Source organism: Falco naumanni, chromosome 7 (genome assembly GCF_017639655.2).
Source record: "Falco naumanni isolate bFalNau1 chromosome 7, bFalNau1.pat, whole genome shotgun sequence".
Lineage (NCBI taxonomy): Eukaryota > Metazoa > Chordata > Aves > Falconiformes > Falconidae > Falco > Falco naumanni.
In genome coordinates, this window is record NC_054060.1 from 60,934,515 (window position 1) to 60,954,514 (window position 20,000).

Consider the following 20,000-nt stretch of genomic DNA (forward strand, 5'->3'; position numbering starts at 1 on the left):
TTTCACTTTCTGGATTTTTAAGTTTTAGTTTCCCTTTGCAACATGGGCTAGCAGCTTTAGAGGAAAGCTGAAATTCTGTACTATTTGTGTGATGCAAGAGTCTAGGACTTTAAGGAAAAAGTTGAAGTTACTGCAAGTCTTGCAGTTAAATTATACACATTGGCAATCCTGCAAAGATTAGTAGTTCTCACAACTATGAATACTTCTGTAGATAATAATAACCATCCAAAAATTAAAGATGCAAAAGGTCAATTTAGATAAATTCTCCTCAGAATTCCCAGGTTTTATGGAATCATGAAATAGGACTTTGAGCACAGGTGTTCAATTTTTTGTGCTTTCTGTACCCATCTTTAGTTTCCTCCATTACTCTTCATGCATTGCTTCCTTTTATTGTTATTTGGTAAAACTATTTGTTTGTTAGCATTCCCAAAGGACTTAGGCCTGATTTAGCTTGCCTTTTTGAAACTATAGATGGGTATTTTCTCATCCCCAAATTGAACTGCACGACTGAAATTATCTGATATGTATCTTTAGTTACACAGGGCTTTAAAATCATCTGAGTAATTCTCAAAGGTATGTAGACACCTAACTTACACTAGTCTTTTGAATGTTTTTATTGTTTTTATCAAATTCCCTTCTATTTAATCATATATTTGGGGATTTGTGATGCACAGAGCAGTAAACATTGGAATGCTTTTATCACAGGTTCTCTCAGCTACAGCTGCGTAATATAAAAACTGCAGATAGACACCATGAGATTTCTCCTTTTCCCTCTGTACATTACATCATCAGCTCTCATTTCATGTGCTATTATAGTCTGAAGGTCTTCATAAGATGCCTTTCAGTATATATGGGAAAAAAATGCTTAGACTTCCTTTTTGTTTGCCTTCTGCAGTTGGTTTCTCCAGAAAAGGAGATTCAGTGGTGGGGGCCTTAGAAGCTTGAACTTTACGTTCCACTCCAACTGTCTTTTGTGGTCTGGGGAAGGCCATGGATAAGTTTCTATTTCACACATGCAACAAAACCCCTTAATGACTGTCTCAGTTTTTGCCAAATGAAACAGGTGAGAGCATAACAAGAGACATGTTCAGTTGGAATACGTTAGCAAAGGGCCTCAACCTTTCAATTCGGGCAACAGCGCATCTCTTTGCAAGACTCAAGCAGGTCAGCCAAAACAGCAGGTCAGGGCTGCCGCTGGCTGGATGCGTGTGTTCATCAGTGGCTGCTGAGTACAGGGTGAGTTCATCTAGAAAAGTGCTAAGTTCTGGGAGAGTGGGATGTGGCCTGAACATAGAGCAGGTAACCACAGAGAACGGTGGGCATTGAACTGTTTCACTATAATCTTTAAGTGTTCCCCTGAAAATTGGGTCACACGCTCAACCTTCCTTTTCCTTTTCTAGTGGCTTACAACTTATTGCCAGGTTTGACCAAAAATTATTAATTTTTCCTTAAATATGATCTGTGCTTTTCAGACTGAAACTAAGACTGTTTCCAGGTTTTCATTAAATAGACTATATCTTAAATTGTGGGGGTTGAACATTTTTGTAATCCTGAAGTGCCTTACATTTTTGTGGGTTTTTTTTTCTCTATTTCTGCATGCTGTGGAGCTCCATGGCTGCTTGGAAGACTGTACATTCTGTGGCTTGTATATGACAGATTGAGTAGTTTTTCCCAGTGTTTTGAGGGGAATTACAACAGTCCTCGTCCTTGGTGTAGTTTACATCTCTGTGAAGCGGTGACTTGTAATTTGCAGCATGTTCACAGGCATACTGAAGTCTCAATGCCATTCTCGGCTTTCAAATAGTAAATTAACTAATATCCTAAGATGCATTTGATATTAACTGATTCCCCAGGTTATTTGTTTTATTTTAAAAACTTTAATTAATGTAATTATGCTTACAAAAAGATGTAATATTACTAAACTCAAATTCAGAAATATAAAAATCCTGTTGCAGTGCTTTCAAATTTAAAATGTCACACATACATTTCACATCATACAAAGCTGTGCCCTAAGTTACACTGTTCAGCAGTTGTAAAGTGTCCTTTCATCTGCCAAGGTTAATTTACAGAAAAAGACCAATTTATTTGTTCTGAAGTAGAGAAAAATTTTAAAGTAATTCTTTCCTAAGAGACTCATGCACTATAAGCAAAATATTTGTTTCTAAACAACAGCAAGCTTTATTCCCATCTCCGATGAATGAAGAAAAAAACACCTCTTCACCTTTCAGATTGGCCCTTCATATTATTCATGCTAGTCTTTTCTCACTAATTTTATGATTATAATGAGGCAATGGCATGCTAGTTAGCACAGAACGACCTTCTAATTGAAAAGCTGTAAATTCAGCCCAGTGGCCAGCACTGGCAGAAATTGAAATAAATAGAGCTGCAAAGTCCGTACAATGGGCTGGCCTCTTGACCAGGGTGCTACCGAAGTCCCAGTCACCTGTTATCTGGCGACGCTTTGTAACTCCTTGGTGTTAACTGTCTGTCTTGTTACAAGTTAGGTTAGCATGAGAAGAACAAAGAGCAAGGAGTATTTTCTTGGTTAAACAGAGGATTTTGCGTATGAGTATCTTCAATATCTGATCTAAAACTATACTTGATAAAACAGCCTCTCAGTCACATAAGGCTTACTGTTTAATTTCCAAATCATGATAAAAAGCTGGTCTGGCTGATGCATCAATAATTCCTGTCTCTTTATACAGTTTTTCTTGATCATAGTTTTAATGTTTGTGCATTTGTTATTTGAAAGCACTAATAACATTGCTTTAATGAGATCTTCTTTCTGACAAGCACTTAAGATTGGTGCCCAGATACTACAGTTACAAGGTCTTTTTAAGTGTTAGGGAAGACGGATGGATGGTTGTGAGCAACTCTAAAAATTTGTGCAGCATTCAGTGTGTCTTAGAGATAGTTTATGAAATGGTCACAGCACATTATCCTACCCACACATTAATAAATACCTCGCAGGATCTTGATGTTGGTGCTTGGCACCATCTCACTAAAGTTCCTAACACTAGCTAACACTATATTAGTGATAACTAATGAGTTGATATTCTTGTATAATACAGAGCAGCTTTATGCTGTCAGTGCCCTGCATCTTTATCAGGAATACATCATACATACAATGGAAATTTTCCATATCCTTTAAAGTTTTGCATTCTGTATATTTGGTTGTTAGACAAATAGAGCAAGCTTTGCTGACTTCATTTTCATTCTTGGCAGCATGTTTTTATCATAAGGCAGATAGTCATTAATTTACAGAATCAACGCTGGGAACAGCTTTTGTGATCTCATATTAAATTTTCCCCTGAATCCGCCCCTTGGCAAAAATTACTCACATCGTTAAAAAATATTTAATTAGGCTGTAGTTTATACTCAGCTCACTGGGGAAATGTTGGAATTAATATGATTTGCATGAATTCTGTTTCTCTTTTTCTGTTAGAGATTAGTTTTGAATTCAGTTCAGAGGGTCGCTGACACTGCCAAGGACTCACAATTGTGAAGGTCAAACAGGTAGCAAATACTTCCCCTGGGTAGCTTCCCTGAAAAGACAGCTCAAAATTGCTTTTAATTATGGGTTACCTAAAAGGCCACTTGCTGTTTTTATTTTTCCACAGATCTTTGAAACATTATGTGGCTGGAAGTTCTAGGTAGACCACATCAGTTCAAATCTAAAACAGCCTAAGTCATGTTTTCATTTCTTTTTCTTTTCTTAAAAATGAATAGCATACAAACCCCAAACAGACATTCATGCATGCACACAGGCATACTTACGTATATGCATTCGTTTAAACCAAGCTTCTTTTTTTTTTTTTTTTTTTTTTTTTTTTTTGTGGCTGTTCCTCTATTGCAGTTGAGGGGACCCAAAAATCTCTTTCTCTTTCATAAGGTTTGTAGAAGAAAAATAGAAGATAATATTTCGGACGGAAAAATATTTTCCTTCATAGCAATGCCATCCACTGGCTTAATTATTCTTCACAAGATAAGATACAATGTTTAGTTATGCATTCTCTTGTTTATGATTTCAAGGGTTAGAAAAAACCCTGGGGATCCACAATCCTGTGCTTTTTAAAAAGAGAATTTAATGGAAACTTTAATTAATAATCTAATCAATCAATTAATCTCCGTTATGTAAGTGTTGAAATCTAATTCTCCTTCACAGCTCTATCTATACAGAGAGAAATGAAATGGCTGCCCACTTATCAGGACGATGGGGAACCGTTACAGACACAAAGAAAAAGTGAAACTGTAATAGTTTTGTGAAGCTGGCACAGATAACGATAAGAAAGTAGTCCTGAATTTGGTATAAATCACAATATGTCAGTGTGGTGAGCTGTGTGCGGTTCATTTCAGAAGTTCATATTTTCTTTAAATGACTATAAGAATGTAAGAACGGTCCCCCAGACTGTTAGGAGTTGACCTGGGTTATTTTGTGGAAACTCTGACAATTATAGTGTATCAGTAGTCAAAAAACACTGTTAAGAAGCGAACGTCATGTAGTGTTGACTTTTGCCTTGAGTTCAGAAAATGTAAACCATCTGCTTTATGAAATATGTGCAGACCACACCATGCTGTTGACTAGCCAACTGTTGACGAATAAATATTTATATATCGAGTGATTTATATAGGGCTTCTATCAGTACTGCAAAGGTGAGAGTCAGTTTGACCCTTATTTCTAGGACTGCAAGTCAATCCAACCTCTTTGGAGCCTGGAACCCTGCCAGAGGTGCCTGCAGTACTGATGGCAATTTAATTGATAACAATACAGATGAACATTCTTTCGTGAGCAAACTCATCTCCAAAGCAGACCCTGTGTATGTTTGTCTGTCTGCTTCCAAGTACCCCAAAAAATCCATTAAAAGAGCCTTATGTGGAGAAGTAAATCATAGATAGGGCTGCACATGTGTGGTACAGCTTCTGTCCCCAAGCTACTACTTTCTTTTGAAAAGTGAGTTCCTGTAAGTTCAATGTGTAAAAATACTTACAGGAGAGTTTTACAATTTAGTGAACAGCCTTTTGCAGAGAAGTATAAAAATATAAACCAACTTTGAAAAAGGAAATTGAAGATTTGTTTATCCTCAGCAATGTATTTAATGTTTTGGGCTACTTACCATGTGCTACAGTCAGTGCAATCTGTACATCTAAACTCCTATAAAGTCTGAAATGTAAGAATTTTATTACACTTTGAGTAGAGACTGTACACATAGGAAAATATGGTTTATGGGCAATTTTTGGACTGCAAAAGGCTAATTAGATATTTACATCAAGATCTCATTTAGCGTCCTTTAGTTCTTTCCTGCAGTAATAGGAAAGGCAAGGAACAAAATGTCACACTGAACTATCATTGAACCTAATTCCCTATCTCTTAAATTCAGTGATTTACCATTTCTTTAAAGCAGTATATTTTTCCTTTTATCTCTGGCATATTCATTTTCCATCCTTTTCCAAAATGCAAGTCCTGATGGCTTGATATTACACTGTTTTTGGCAAGGAAAGGCCACAGCTTTATTTGCAGCACAAGTTTGTCCAAATACACCAGTATTAATTGTGCACAGTATATACAAAAATAATAGCTTACCTTGCCAGCAGGCAGAATTTCCAGTCAGTGATTATAATACTCGTTTCCAACTGAAGAGTTTTGAATTTTCATGCCTGTCAGTGAAAAACTGACCATTCCAACCCACAAAAGTATATTGCTCCAAAGAAAGTAAATCAGAATTTCTCACCCTAATTTGTAGTGACTGAAAAAATCAGTTACATTCATTTGCCTGAATCCTTATGCTATCCTTTTGCTCTTTTACCTTTTTCTTCCTCCTGTTCCTCAACTAGGCATCACTGTCGCTTGCAGTTGCCAGGGACCGTTAGTCCATAAATACACTATTCTGGCTGCATCTGATATAAACCAAGCATATTATACACGCAATATGATTTACAAGTTACAATAAGATACCAATATTATGCTGAATACAGGCTTAGGAAGTGTCAGCCAAGCATACAAGTTACCATGTTAGTAAATTGTGATACAGCATCTTGATTCCAGCAGCGAGGCAACACCATACAGTTTTCCAAGTAGACAGTAAGAGCATAGCGACAGAACATCTGAGGTTTAAGACACTGTCATACCCAAAGTATGACAGAGAACATTTGTAATGCTATTTTGTTCTTGTTTCTGCAGTCTGTTGATAGCTGTGTGGGCACTGACCATGCTGAGAGCACTATGAACATGTTCAACTAGAGCAGTAGTTACAACTCGGAAAAAAGATCCTGGAGTCACTATGGATAGTTCTCTGAAATTGTCAACTGAATATGCTGGAGCAGCCTAAATGGAGCAGCATCATAAGAAAGGATATTGAGGCAGGCCAAGACAGGGGGCATCAATCTGCCATTTCATAAAACCTTGGTGTTCTTATATCTTGAGTACTATGAGCAGTTGTCCCTGCATCCAGACAGGAGTTATAGTGTGGAGTTATAGTACTGATAAGGGTAGCTACAGGGGTCAAGGGGTTCGAACAGCTGCATTACAAGGAGACAAGAGAAAGGCTGAGACATTTCAATTTGGAAAAAAGACTAATGGGACATTATGATAAAAGTTTACAAAATTAAAATTGTAGTGGTTTGAGGCAGGCCTTTTATTCACAAAATCCTGCAGTACTAGAATTAGGAGGCACTCATTGAATCTATGAGAAGATCAGTTAAATATGAAATATTTTTCTGGGATTGATGGGTGTCCACTAGTGCAAAAATGGATTAGACAGGTTCATAGACAACAGACCCATAAACAAATGCTAAAGAGACTAGGCAGGGCTGTACCTTGTAACATGCCTAATGCAACAGCTGTGAATATTGGGGAACCAGCGCTGAACGTGGCCACTCTCACATACTTATCACAATAGCAGCTCCTAGTGCCACTGCTGGAGAGCGAGCACTGGGCTAGGTGAGCCACTGTAGCTCAGTAGGGCATTTTTCATGTTCTGATGTTCCTACCATTACTTACTTAATCCCCAGAACCTACACTAAGAAAATAGTAGTGTTGCCACTTAACATGAAGGGAATAAGAGTCATTGTAGATTTATCTAAGGTGTGCGAAGTTGACAGCAATTCATATTCAGAAAGTTACAAGCCCAGACCTCCAGTCCCTTGAGCTAACTACTCAGCTAAAATTCTACCCTGTTAACAGAACGGCGAAATACATTTCGGCAGTTGTGGAGGGTTGACCCTGGCCAGTAGCCAAGCAGAGCAAACAGGCAAGGCAAAGGACATCACTCACCACCTCCCACGAGAAGCTCAGTGTTCCGTTAGGACCCCTTTGAGATATTGTAAGCCAGGACAGTGTTTCTTGTCTGGTACTAGGAAAGAAAGTGAAACCATATATGGGCAAGAAAATGTTTATCCATATTATTTTTTTGCATAAAACATGCTTCATTCTTCATGAACGGAAAATGCTATCAAGGCCTGACAGTATTTCTCAGCTAGAGCAACCATTAAAAGAAGTGATGGAGACTTTCTTAATTATTGTTCTATTAGGTACTCTGAGTCTTCCCTTGTTATGCAATAGTTACATGACTGCACAGTGATGGCTGGCAAGACATACCAATTCTTGGACATTCTCAGCTCGTAGCCATAGCCATAAATAAACATCTGATTCTTATCAATCAGAATAGCCTCTCTTGCTCCTTTTTCCTTCTTCCTTTCTTTTATGTTCGTATATGATACCCATGGAATCAGCCCCATGTTCAGAATGGGAACAGTACAAGAAAGATGCTGGACCCCGACAGAACCTGTGTGCTGGCAGAACAGCAGGACTGATCAAAGAAGTAGTGAAAAGATCCTCACTGTGATGTGTTGTGTAAGACGAGACACTGGAATGTATAAGCCATGGGGAGATGAAGAAAAACAAAGACAAAGGAACTATTTTATATATAAAAATATGAAGAAATACAATGAATAAGAGAAAGGAAAAAGCCTGGAAAATATATGCTTGCTTGTTACAGATGCTGGTTTATGCATTTTACTCTACAGTGGAGTCACAACAGTGACTGGATCATGGATGTTTTAATCATACAAATAACTTCAGTTGGATGTAATTAGAGGACAAACTCAGTTTTCAAACCTAATGTCAGTTGTCACATACCTTGCAAGATAAAGATTACTCAGAGTCTACAAGTCATAAAGCTTTCTTTTATTCCTGTTATACTATTTGTTAGTTAGTAGGTCTTGTGAGCAATGATGGAGGGAGAACCGAACTTCATGTGTTGGCCTTATTATCTTGTTCCCATTCATGGTTGCTCCACTCCTTAGATGCATCATTGAAAAGGCAAGGAACTCTGCTGTTCTAAATAGCAAGTTTCATTTCTAAATTAATTAAATGAGAGAAAAATCATATGACTAAATATTCACAGTCACTTAAAGCCATTAAAAAGGATGGAGTGGCTAGTTGTAAATTCAGCTAAGAAACATACTTGTCACTTGCAATAGACATAGGCACTCAGGAAGCAGCGAAGTAACGTTAAGCAGATAAAATAAATACAACCCTTTATAATGTTTCATTAGCTAGTTCAGGCATGTACAATCAGATTGTATTTGATTTTTTTTTTACCTCCAGAAAGACAGTGGTACAAGGATCCTGGACTAACACATATAGGTTTATGCAATTATTAGCAGTGGGAAGAATTCCACAGTGTGAAGAACTGGAATTATTTTCCTGAGGTAGGAAGGATATTTACTTTCACTAAATATCGACTGAGTTACATAGCTAAGTTATAGCTAGTGGGTCGATTAACGGACACCTGTATCTTTTGCTATTCTTGTTTTATTTGATTTATTGTCTGCATTCCATTTATCATTCTCTCCCAGAAGCTCCATTTCCTTCCTTGTTTTTTGCAGTTCTGTTTCTCAGGGGTCATATCCCTGACTGCTGTCTGTATGTCCTGCATTAGCTCTTAATTTCCCTCTGTTCTGCTGATGTTTCTCCAGTTCAGCTCCATTTTTGCCATTTCCCTCTCATCTCTTCCAAAGGTTTCCATAGGCCTCTCTAATTCTGAGCCTCAGGTTTTTTCCTCCTGCTTCTGTCAGTATTTCCCTTCTTACTGAGATTTGCAGTTGTATTTCAATTACCTCCTTCTGCATTTCTTGCCCATATCTCAATCTAAGCAAAAGTGAACTTTTGGCCTACTATTTCCTAACATGTATTAGGTGATGTAACATGCAGACACTGAAGAAATTTCAGATACAAAAAGTATCACCAAGCTCCAAAGGTGTCTTTTGTCTTTAGAACTGGGGACTCTTTGCAGTCAGTATGCGTCTCTGAGGTTGCAGAACCTTCTCCCTCCTGTCAGCTCTTCAGTAGTGCTGAATACTGCAAAAGTACAGATATAAAGTACTTTTTATCCATTCTACTTTCTCTCTCACAACTTAAAATTCACTGTCATCCCATTATCCAGATTCACCATTGTGGTTTCATCTCCATGCCTTCCAGAATACCTGCTATACAAGTCGGCTGTCCCTAAATCCAATTGCATTATTAGATATAAATCCATCCAAAATTTGTCCCTTCGTCTGTATCTCTTTCTCAATTATTTTGTTTTCAATGACCTTCATTGCTTTAATCTTCCCCTCCTGATCCACCGTCAGCGTCACTTTTTTCTTCAGTCTGAGCAAAATGTGACTGTTAAGTTCTTTTTTTACCAACCTCTAAGTATCCCAAAATTTTTATTTTTCTGATGACTCTGCTTCACTTCCTTTAGGTTCCTACAGCAATCTCTCAGATTGATTCCATTTCCTTTCCTGCTTCTGGCTTTCTCGTGCTGCCTCCAGTTCTTGGCAGAAGCCTGTACATCTCATTTGTTAGCTGTAGCAGCTCTTCTTTTTCAGACTGCTTCCATTCTACTTTAAAATACAAATGTTACCATTTGTTCCACTCCAAAAATTCTTTATTTTTCCAGAATCCTGGGAATTTGTTTTTCTTAGCTGGATTCAGTTATATCTTCAACATCAAGACTCCTTCATTTTACTGTATCATTTATAATATGTGCAGGGTTGCATAAATTATTAATAAAGAAATCTAAAAATTTTAAAGGAAAGATTTAAAGATTTAAAGAAAAACTAAGCATGAAAAGAACATAGGAGTTTACTTCTCCTGTCTACATTGTCATCCTACAAAATCTGTATAATTTTTATTTTTCTTGTTCAAGAAGAGAAAACCTACATAAGTGAGATAAATACCTGCATGCTGGTTTTGGGAACACAGCTTTATCAAATCCACAGGCAATGTTTGAGAGAGTTTGTACGGGAAGATTTACAAGTCTGCAATAGGATAGTAAACTATTTCCTTCTTTTAAGCAAAGTAAATAGATTGGATTTTCAGTGATTGTGAATGTCTAATAAATAAGGAAATGCTGAATGAAGTTAGAATATATATCCTTTTTAAATTGATATGTTTGTTTCAGTAAAATTTGACACAATCTCTCTCCTTTGAAAGGCAGTGCAAGCAATATCTACTTGAACAAATTTCATCTAGCATGCAGGTGTACTGTGGGTTAATCTTAAAGAATGTGCAACTCCAAAGGTCTTCACAATGTTTTAAGCATTTGTTCTTTTTTTGCTTGTAACATGCCTGAAATGGAAATTCATCTGTGAACGGTGGTTTTTATTCATGTTTTCACAGAAACACATTTGCATGCCCTAGAAAAGAATCAATATTGTGAATGAGAACTCTCCCCAAAAGTCTTTAATTATATGTCTGTGTATCAATGTGTAATATTTTATGTTTCCTCAGATTTTTTTCTTCTTTTAGCTGACACAGGCAGACTTTGAAAGGAGTAAAATCAGCAATGTAACAACGAAATGCATGCAAACTTGTTAAATGTGATGGCAAAATAAAAAGCTTCAGTCAGTATGATCAGTTAAAAAAAAAAAAAGATAGCCGGCAAACTGTCTATCATGTGATGAAATTTGACAGTAGGGATTATGGCTTTGATGGACCAGAACAGCTAATAGAAGAAGCTGACATTTTTGAAACCCTGCTAATTAAGGGTTCCTTCCTTAATATTAAAATAAAGTCTTTGTCTGGGTTTTATGGTTGGAGAATCAGGTGTTTTCATTAATATATGCCAGTCAGTCTTAATAAGCTTGGAGGGCAGAGGAAGTTATTATTGAGTGACCTTCTACAAAATAAGCATGTTGCTAAGGGCTCTAACCCTGCCCTGTTCAGACTGATGAATCTCATTTCCAATGCAAAAGCTTCACAAGAAATCCAAGTATTCTCTGTGCAATCACAGAAAATAATCCTTGTGTCTCTTGTAATGTCCAGAATTGCCACTTACTATACTACTACTGTACAATGAATATTACAATACATATTATTTTTCTAGGACAATTGTCTACATTTCTGAATTGCCAAGAATAGAAAAACTTATTGTCAAGACACTTGTATTGAAAAGTCAGCTCATTTTAATACTTCTCAAATAGTCATCTACCCTGTTCATGAATTATAATGCACAGAATACATCTGACAATACTAGCTTTGAAAAAGAGATATGTCTGTATTATTACATATTCATTTTCAAATAGATTTCAAACAGATTTTAAACCATTCATTGAAATTCATTGAAATGATAAATTCACAGTTGGATTTTGATTGACTCCTAATCTAATTTTACATTTGATAAGTTTTCATCTTTTTTTTAGTAGTAATTTTGATTTTCTGTAGATTTTTCACTCTAAGTGAAAGGGTGTGGTAAGCTACTAAGACTCATCATATATTTGCTGATAGAAATCAGAAAATGAGCTAGTGAACCAGATTAAATAAATGCAGCATTGTAACTACCAGTGATGTGTCTCACATCAATTCTGTGCAGACCGGACAATTTCCAGCACCCCAAGAGTTTCAGCAGTTATTTTCTAATACTTTGTTGATTTTTGCTTTCCTTCCTTTTCTCTTTACTAGGTCAAGTTGGTACTCTAAATGGTTCTGTGAGGTACTGTACTCATAATAGATACAGTGGATAACGGATGAAATTCAAAGCAACACATCCAGTTTGCTGACACTATGCTAATAAAATAACATGGCTGCCAAGTAGAAATGTCAGTGTTGGGAGAATATACACGCTCCCAGGTCACTGAGTGAATCTCTAAAAGTTGAGTATTTAATAGGAACCAATCAGCTGCATCCCATTTGCAGATCTCCATCCTTTAATTGATGGCACAGCAGATGGATCTGCTTTTTTTCCTATCCAACCCAAACCAATCTATCACAATCTGCAGAGTATTTGATAAAACTTATTCCAGACAGGTTTGTTTGTTTCTTTATTTACACTGATGATCGAGCTAAATTGGCTTCAGAATTCAAACATTGCAACAGAAGTAGATATACATACTCTTGGATAGTTCTTACCCTGTATCATTATGCACATAAATACATTGTAAACCAGTGAGACAGTTCAAACCAGCACCAATGTTAGAGAAGACAAAACTGAGGGCCATGCATTTCTTTTCTGTCTGGGCATTCTGTTCCCAGGGCATTTTGACAGAGCATTACAAGATAAAATAAAAATAAAATAAAATAAACCAAAACAAAACAAAGCAAAACAATGCCCTAGGAAACATATCTCATCTTAAAACACCCACTATCCAATGCAATCTCTGAGCTATTTCTGAGTGCCTAAGAGATGCCACATTTGAATACAACAGCACTACTTAGTCCACTTAGTCTACAAAGTGCTTTGAATGTGAAAGGCTCTCAGTATTCTGTTCCATTAAAGTCAAAGCCATCTATGCACATTGGACTTCTTGTATCTCTACTTGATTTATGCTTTTGCAGTTTGGGATTTTTGGCTACTTTATCTTTTGATCATTATTCCCCAAGATAAAAGTAACTTGATTTAGCTCCATAAGTAAACCTTGATCCTATTCAACTTGGACTACTCGGTAGGAAATGAAAAAGTAGTAAGTGCAACATTTTTCTTAGAATACGTAGAACTGATCTAATTAAAATCCCTGCAGGTTTTTCTTGCTTCTTTGTGTTTGAGGGAAATTGTGGGTGTGCTGTGGCCGTGGCTGAGGATGGCAGAGGTCTAGGAGCTAGCTTAAGCGTGGTCAGTGATTTCCACTTTGTTTCTAGTAGACAAATATGAACAATACAGGGAAAACAGCTCATTGACAGCTGGAAACCACAGGAACCAAACATTAGATCTACCCTAGGAATGCCTCTTTCAGGTATAGCGGCACCTGATGTGCTGCTGCTCTGTCGCTGTTTCTGTTCTTTTAGCATTTTAGTATTTAAAAATGCAAAATAAAACACTTGAAGTGGTCAGAAAGAAAGGAGCAGGAGTCACGACCCTTGCATATCAATAAGTTTTGGAGGATTTTTTCCTCACTGCTTACAGTGAGTTTAGAACTCCAGTGCTTACTGTTAAAAAGTCTGATCAAAAACCTTCTGATTTCTGATGATAAAGCTCCTGTAGACATCAATGTGAGTAAGAACTAACCCTCAGAGAGAAATACTCCATTCTCATCCTTGTTGGCATTGTGCTGCTAAATAGTGTGACAAGGTCTTTACACCCTCAGCAGTATTTTCTGCAGTGCCTGCTGTGGCTCATCTAAGAGCCAATATTAGTGCTCATTCACCAAAAAAGTAAGAGTAAAGCAGAAATGGTATCTTTATGCAGAAATCAATATTCATAAATAAAACAACCAAAGTCACTTTACTCAAATACTGTAAATGCTATATTTTTTACTGTAAATGTAATTGCAACAAGGTCATTCATTTTGCTGCTGGAAAACAAATGGAGTACTAAGCTAGATTTACTCCTTCTTCAAGAATAAAAGATTTTGTGAAGGAGAAAGGAGATTTATTCTACAACAGAAGCCAACTGGTGATTTCCACTTCCAAACATTGCAAATGTAGCTCATGACAAGAGTCATGATGAGAAAAGGATGTTTCAGGACATTTGGAAAGGAATCCCTGATTGCTGACAATGGGGTAATACTAGTAAGTGTGGTATCAAGTTTGAAAACTCCCATAATATTATCTTGCCTTGACAAAATAAAGTGCCAAATCCAGGGTCAATAAATCTTAATGTAGTCTCTCATGATTCAACGTTAATGCTGTGATTGTTAGGAGTGGCATATGAAATGTGAGGGTTGTGCTGAATGTTGCAGGATACGAGGTACGCACAGGACACCCTCGTGTGCTAAACCATCCATCTGTGTTCTGTCAGTCATACAGATGTACAAACACTCACAGAAGGGACTGTTTCAGAGCCAAGACCAATGTAAACCAATTGAAAGAATTAAAAAGACGCAACTCAACATATTTATGCAATGTTTAGGATCTAGAGCTGTGGGTAGATGGCTAATTTTGCATAGAAGGGAAAGCACAAAAGTAGCTGTAACAACAAGCAGGAAAGCAAGCGTGTCCCACTCTACCAACACATTTGTGAATCCTGTAATAATCTGGCTGTGGAAAGTATTACTCTAATGCCTAAGTGATCAATATGGCTAATCACTTAAGAGGAAGGCATTTACTTTCAGACAATATCCAACTCCATCATGTATAACTCCTGCCTTTCTCTGCAGCTTCAGGCTTTGCTTTTCTATTTGCTCTTATTTTCCTGTCTCCCTCATCTGTCATGGAACTGAAGCTAAACATCTTGGCAGTTATCTTTTGCTCTCGCCTTTCAGCTGTTGCGTTTGAATGTAGTAGTATTTTTCTGTTCCTGCATCCACAGAAGTCTTCTGTGGCTTTCAGACTTGGAGTGACCTCCAGGTCTGGGTAGCAAGAAAAAAGGATGGAATTTTCCAGTGGGACACAAAAGAAGACTGAAGGAAAGAGGGAGAATTTGAGATGGGAAGTAGAGAAGGCATGTGAATGACTTGAGAAGGAGAATGGGCTGGCTTGAAATGCAACAAGAATAATTATTTAAACAAAAAAGGCGTTCTGGAAATATTTTCCACAGTGTATTAAGGAAAAGTGAATGAGAAATCTCCTTCCCAAAGGAATAGCAGAATCTTTTCTTCTGTTACACAATTTTGTAAAATGCAAATGTGTTTTAGAAAGTAGTTTGAGAAAGCTATGAAATTTGGCTTTTAGCCTATACCCCAATTTCCTTCTATGCACCTGATCAAATCCATCCTGACACAGTCTTGAAGACAGAAGCTATAAGAGCATCTAACTTAATTTAGAGGTCTCCTCCCACAAAACCATAGTCTCACTCAGGTTTTAGACTGCAAGATCCTTAGGACATTGGAAGGGCTCCCCTTCCAGCCTGGCACAGGGTCACAGAGACTTGTACAAAGAACTTTAATTCCTTCATTCTCAGGTTATATAGAGTTGCAAAGAACTGCCGTGGGCAATCTCTGTTCAAGATGAAGAGAAAATAAAAACAAAGGTATGAGAGAAAATGGGACTTGAGCTGAGCAAAAGCAGGTGTCCAAAGATGTCTGTTTAATACCCAGTGCTAGTGTTAGCTGCCTTGCATATACCTGCTCCTGATAGACTAGGTGCCACTTTATGTCAGCTGCAGAAGGCTACAAGTCCCCACCCGGTCCCAGTAGGAAAAATCTCTAGTTGATAGCTGCCTAAGATAAAGGTATTAAGGATTTTATATCCATGGCAAAATTTTCAAAAGAGACGTCTCAGGCTGAGCATCCAGAATCAAAGGCTGCTTTTGAAAAGTTGACCCTGGCCTTTGGGGAGACACTGCAAAGACTTTTCTTATAATGTTTCCTGAAAGGTAAATTTGAATCTCATTCTGTATTCCCACATTGGACTAAATTGAAAGTGCCTCCACTGATGTCAACAGTTTAATGATAATTGCTGTAATTTCATGGATATTTTTTTTTCTTGGTAACCTATGCTAAATGAGTTACATGCTGCTGTATATATATATGTGTGTACAGTAATTGAAAGACTTCTTATTCTATCCCATTCACTACTGAAGGCAAGATTTTCTTTCTCCTCTCTCTACTAGCATATACAAAACTTTATTCAGAAGGATTTTCAGTTTCTGTGTCTGTCCTTGAGATACATGAACTAAAATTGCAAGATGGACAGGGAAAGAACATAGCATTTCTGCCAAAGCAGTTCAATGTTCAGCGGTATCCTGTGATATGTAAAAGTTATGAAGAGGGACCTATGATACCTACTGGTCCAGAAGAAAACCTATTCTAATTGTGATTACGCATTGTCTTTCATTTTCTTATTGGTACACTACTTCATAAATTGTAGTACAGTGCAGCAATTGTCATATTGCGTTTCATACTTCACCTCTAATCTTCCTTGTTGGGTTACATGGAGTTTAGTATCTAGAGAAACATGAAATCACCAGAACATTGATCGTATAAATGCTTATTCAACTACCCACAATTTGGTGTATTAATACTAATACAGAAAAAATCGATATGTCATAGGTATATTACTGCTTTTTCTGTTGCTGAGCTATTTGTTACCATATCACACCTTAAAAAATATTTAATTAATCACCCCTTAACCACTCCTTAATCATTCAGGAGTTTACAGTGCACTGTCCATTCCACAGCCTCAAAGTACTGTTTATCTGTTTAATCAAATGAGATTTACTGTAGCACTAACTTCTGTTGTTGCAATAATACCACAGTTAGTATTGCTTCGTACAGGGAGAACAGCAAAGGCTATCGATGTGCCTCTTTGAAAAGGCAAATTAATCCTTGTTTCCATTTCTCCAGCAGGATGTGATGATTCTGATTTAGAAAAGTCACCTGAACTTCAAAATAGTTACATTATTCACCAAACTGCAAAGTTACCAAATATGAAATGCTAATATCTCAGATGTTTTTATAACTTGCAGGATTTTATGGCATAATAGTAACTTCTTGAATATACTAAGTCCTCTGAGATTTTTGGAAACAGCATGAAAAAAAAAAACCTATTGTCTAATGCACTGTAAAAGAAAAGAAAAAATTGCTAACCAGTTTTTCTGCTAAGGAATCTGCAGTTTCCTGTTGCTGTAAGTAGATACAGAGGTCTACACTCCACATCACTTCATTAATAACAATCTGTAGCAATTCTTTTGAAGTCAGTACAGTTAACCAGCTGTAAAACCAATGTTACTGAAATAAAATCCAGACCTACCATGGCCATACTTTTCACCATGTACCACATGGTTCTCATGCTTCTTTCAGATTCTCACTATTGTTTAATACTAAAACAATAGTATCTCAGATACTACAGAATGGTAACCATTGGTAACTTAAGTTCTTTATGGCGGTGACCATTGTGACTGAAGAGTAGCAGATGCAGTCAGCATGCATGAGTCGTCTTGCTTAGAGCCACACAAGGCAGGGGTATAGCTAGGGACCTTTTGACAGCTAGCACAGTACTCATTCCTCTAGAGCATATTGCATGCATCCTATACATATTCAGTTCAGTTAGAAAAAAAGTTATTTCTGCCAATCGGGTCAGTATATGAAAATAATTCCATTTCTCTGTGCTGCATGCATCATGATTATGGATGTGCGGAAGCACCAATAATCAATCTCACTTACTGGAGGACGTGTTGTCACTTGCTGCTCTTAGACAAGCAGAGTGTTGTACAAAGAAGCAGAAGTAACACGGCTTGATTTTCATAGAGGTATTATTGTACATGAAGTACTGAGAGGTTTACATTATGATAGGAACACAAGCTGCTCAGTGCTGTTCATTTTGCTGTGTTTTGATAAATGATTATGGAAGTAAAATACAAGCTGCATGGCTAAACTGTCAGCTAGAGTACCTTGGGCTATTCTCCCACTTTCTTCCGCCTATCCAAGCAACTTGCAGAGCTGGCATTATCAGGCATTTTCTCCTCCTTCCAATGAACTCTTTTCTTTCTGCAGGGATTAGTTTAAAATGATCTGGAGTTCATATCAAGATTGGCAGTAAGAACAAATTAGATCATAGCTCTTCTTATAGCCCCATATGCAGAAAAGGGAAATATAATTGCATTTTTATTTCATCTTTCATATTTACAGCACTGGTGTTATTAACCCATCCATAGCCTGAGAATATACAAGTTTATTTGCAACATCTTGTAACAATAATAAATGAATGAATAACAATAACGTTATTCAAAAAAATAATCTGTTTGTTTGTTTGTTTGTTTGTTTGTTTTAAATACCTTAGTAGAATGTATGCAAAATTCCAGTTTGAGCAACTAGAACTCGGTTTCCATGGGCTCAGTAACAGTGACCATGAGCCTTGCCATGTGTCCTTACAAAGTACTTACAGATCGTATGCTGGAACATCCCTTACTTTGCTTCACCATTAGCTCAGAACAGTGTGCCTTGCTTGCTTCCTGAAGGCAAATAAGGTAGCCAAGGTCTCCGTCTGGTAAATGTCCTGCTCTATAAAGCCCATACATTTCTGTGTTTCTGCTATTAGTTTACCTCCTGCTCATGTGTTTTCTCATTTCACTTCTGCCCAGGCTGCCCTTGAACCCTGTTTTCTGGGGAGGTGGGAGCAGGAGGGTGCAGAGTGGAGAGGAGTGAAGCAAAGCTTCAGTTGTCATGCTGCCTTTCCTGCCTCAAAGATTTAGGGTTAATAATTTTATATGTGGCATGTTCTGAGGTAGTTTTTCTTGTTGCCATTTGCTATGGGATGTGTGAGTACTTGTATTTGAAATGGGTACTTGGACTTCGTAGTTTAATGTAGTTAATAATACAGCCGTGGAATGAAAGATATGCTGAAGTATTTCAAAAGAGGAATTGTGATTGAAATGCAGTAGTGAAAAGCTGACAGATAGAGTTTATCAAAGTGCTGCAGTTTACCTTCATACAGAAGGAGAGTGGCTGTTTTCATATTCACTAATCCCCAAATAACCATCAAGAAATATTAAAATACACATTTTATTAGTTTCATTTAATTTCTTAATTGCTCAAATTCAGTTTACCAATTTATTGCTGTGTGAAATGCTTAGAGGCGATGCGTACATTAAAGGGATTATTTACATGTAATCCCTCCCTCCCAAAGGATACAAACTGATCATTTATGAATCCTGATTTACGCTCTGTAACAATACCAGATGAATGAAATAGTTACTGTAGGATGATGTAGCTCCTGGAAGTGCAACGCTGTTGTGGAGTATGATTTAGTACTAAAACCGAACTGTCTCATTTTCACTGATGATTTTAGCAAAGGTGCGTGAACCTCACTTTTAGAATTTAGATGAACCAAACTAAAACTGCTTGCTGCAATCGAACCGTTTATTTTCTGGGAATATGTGCAATCAAGACATTAAATTTAACCTTGGGGGAAAGTCTATTTTAAAATGTAACCCGTGTTCTATTTGGGGGGGTGGATTATTTTCAGCTAGGGTTATGATTTTACAGGAAAGAGATTTATAATTAGTTTTAACATAATTGGCAGGGATTTGCCATTGAGATGCAGCCTTGCAGCTTACTCCCTGCCTATGGATATCACTGTGGGTATCTGTTTGCCTGCGAAAAGGTGTGAATGCAAGATGTAATAAAAGAAAGGAAAAATCAGAAACCTTAACCACAGCAAACCAAAAGGAATAAAACTTTAAAGTCTCTAAATATATTATATAAAAGGAAATGTCTTTAACCTGCAGTCTACTCATTGCACACCTTTGCAGAATGATAAAATTCACCTCTAGTTTAAAAGAGGCATTTACTTATTTAGTCTATCGATGTTATCCCTACCCCCTTCTCTTTGGACAGATGTAACCTGTTGTATTGGAAATGCTCACATTCCAAAAGTATGACCATCTGTGCCAGCAGTAAATAACACTCGGACTTGAGAGAATCTGCGAAAGCAATAGAGTCTAGCTTAAAAAACAAACACCTGAAACCAGGAATACTCTGTCTCCATTGCTTAAGAATTACTCCATATTTCAGCTTGCTTTAGAAAACACCCCCCCCCCCCCCTCATTTTTTATTGGGGGATTTCTACTTGCTTGTGCTTTATTCTCGTTTCCCCACAGATTGTGGTCTCTGTAGACTGGCAAATACAAAATAATTAAATG

The 20,000-nt window shown here is 37.2% G+C and overlaps 1 protein-coding gene across 1 annotated transcript in view; it reads left to right on the top strand.

Annotated features, from left to right (window-relative positions):
- NPAS3 (neuronal PAS domain protein 3) overlaps positions 1-20,000 on the top strand; it is a 611,298-nt gene that overhangs the window by 485,931 nt on the left and 105,367 nt on the right. The gene's annotated exons all lie outside the window — the stretch shown is intronic.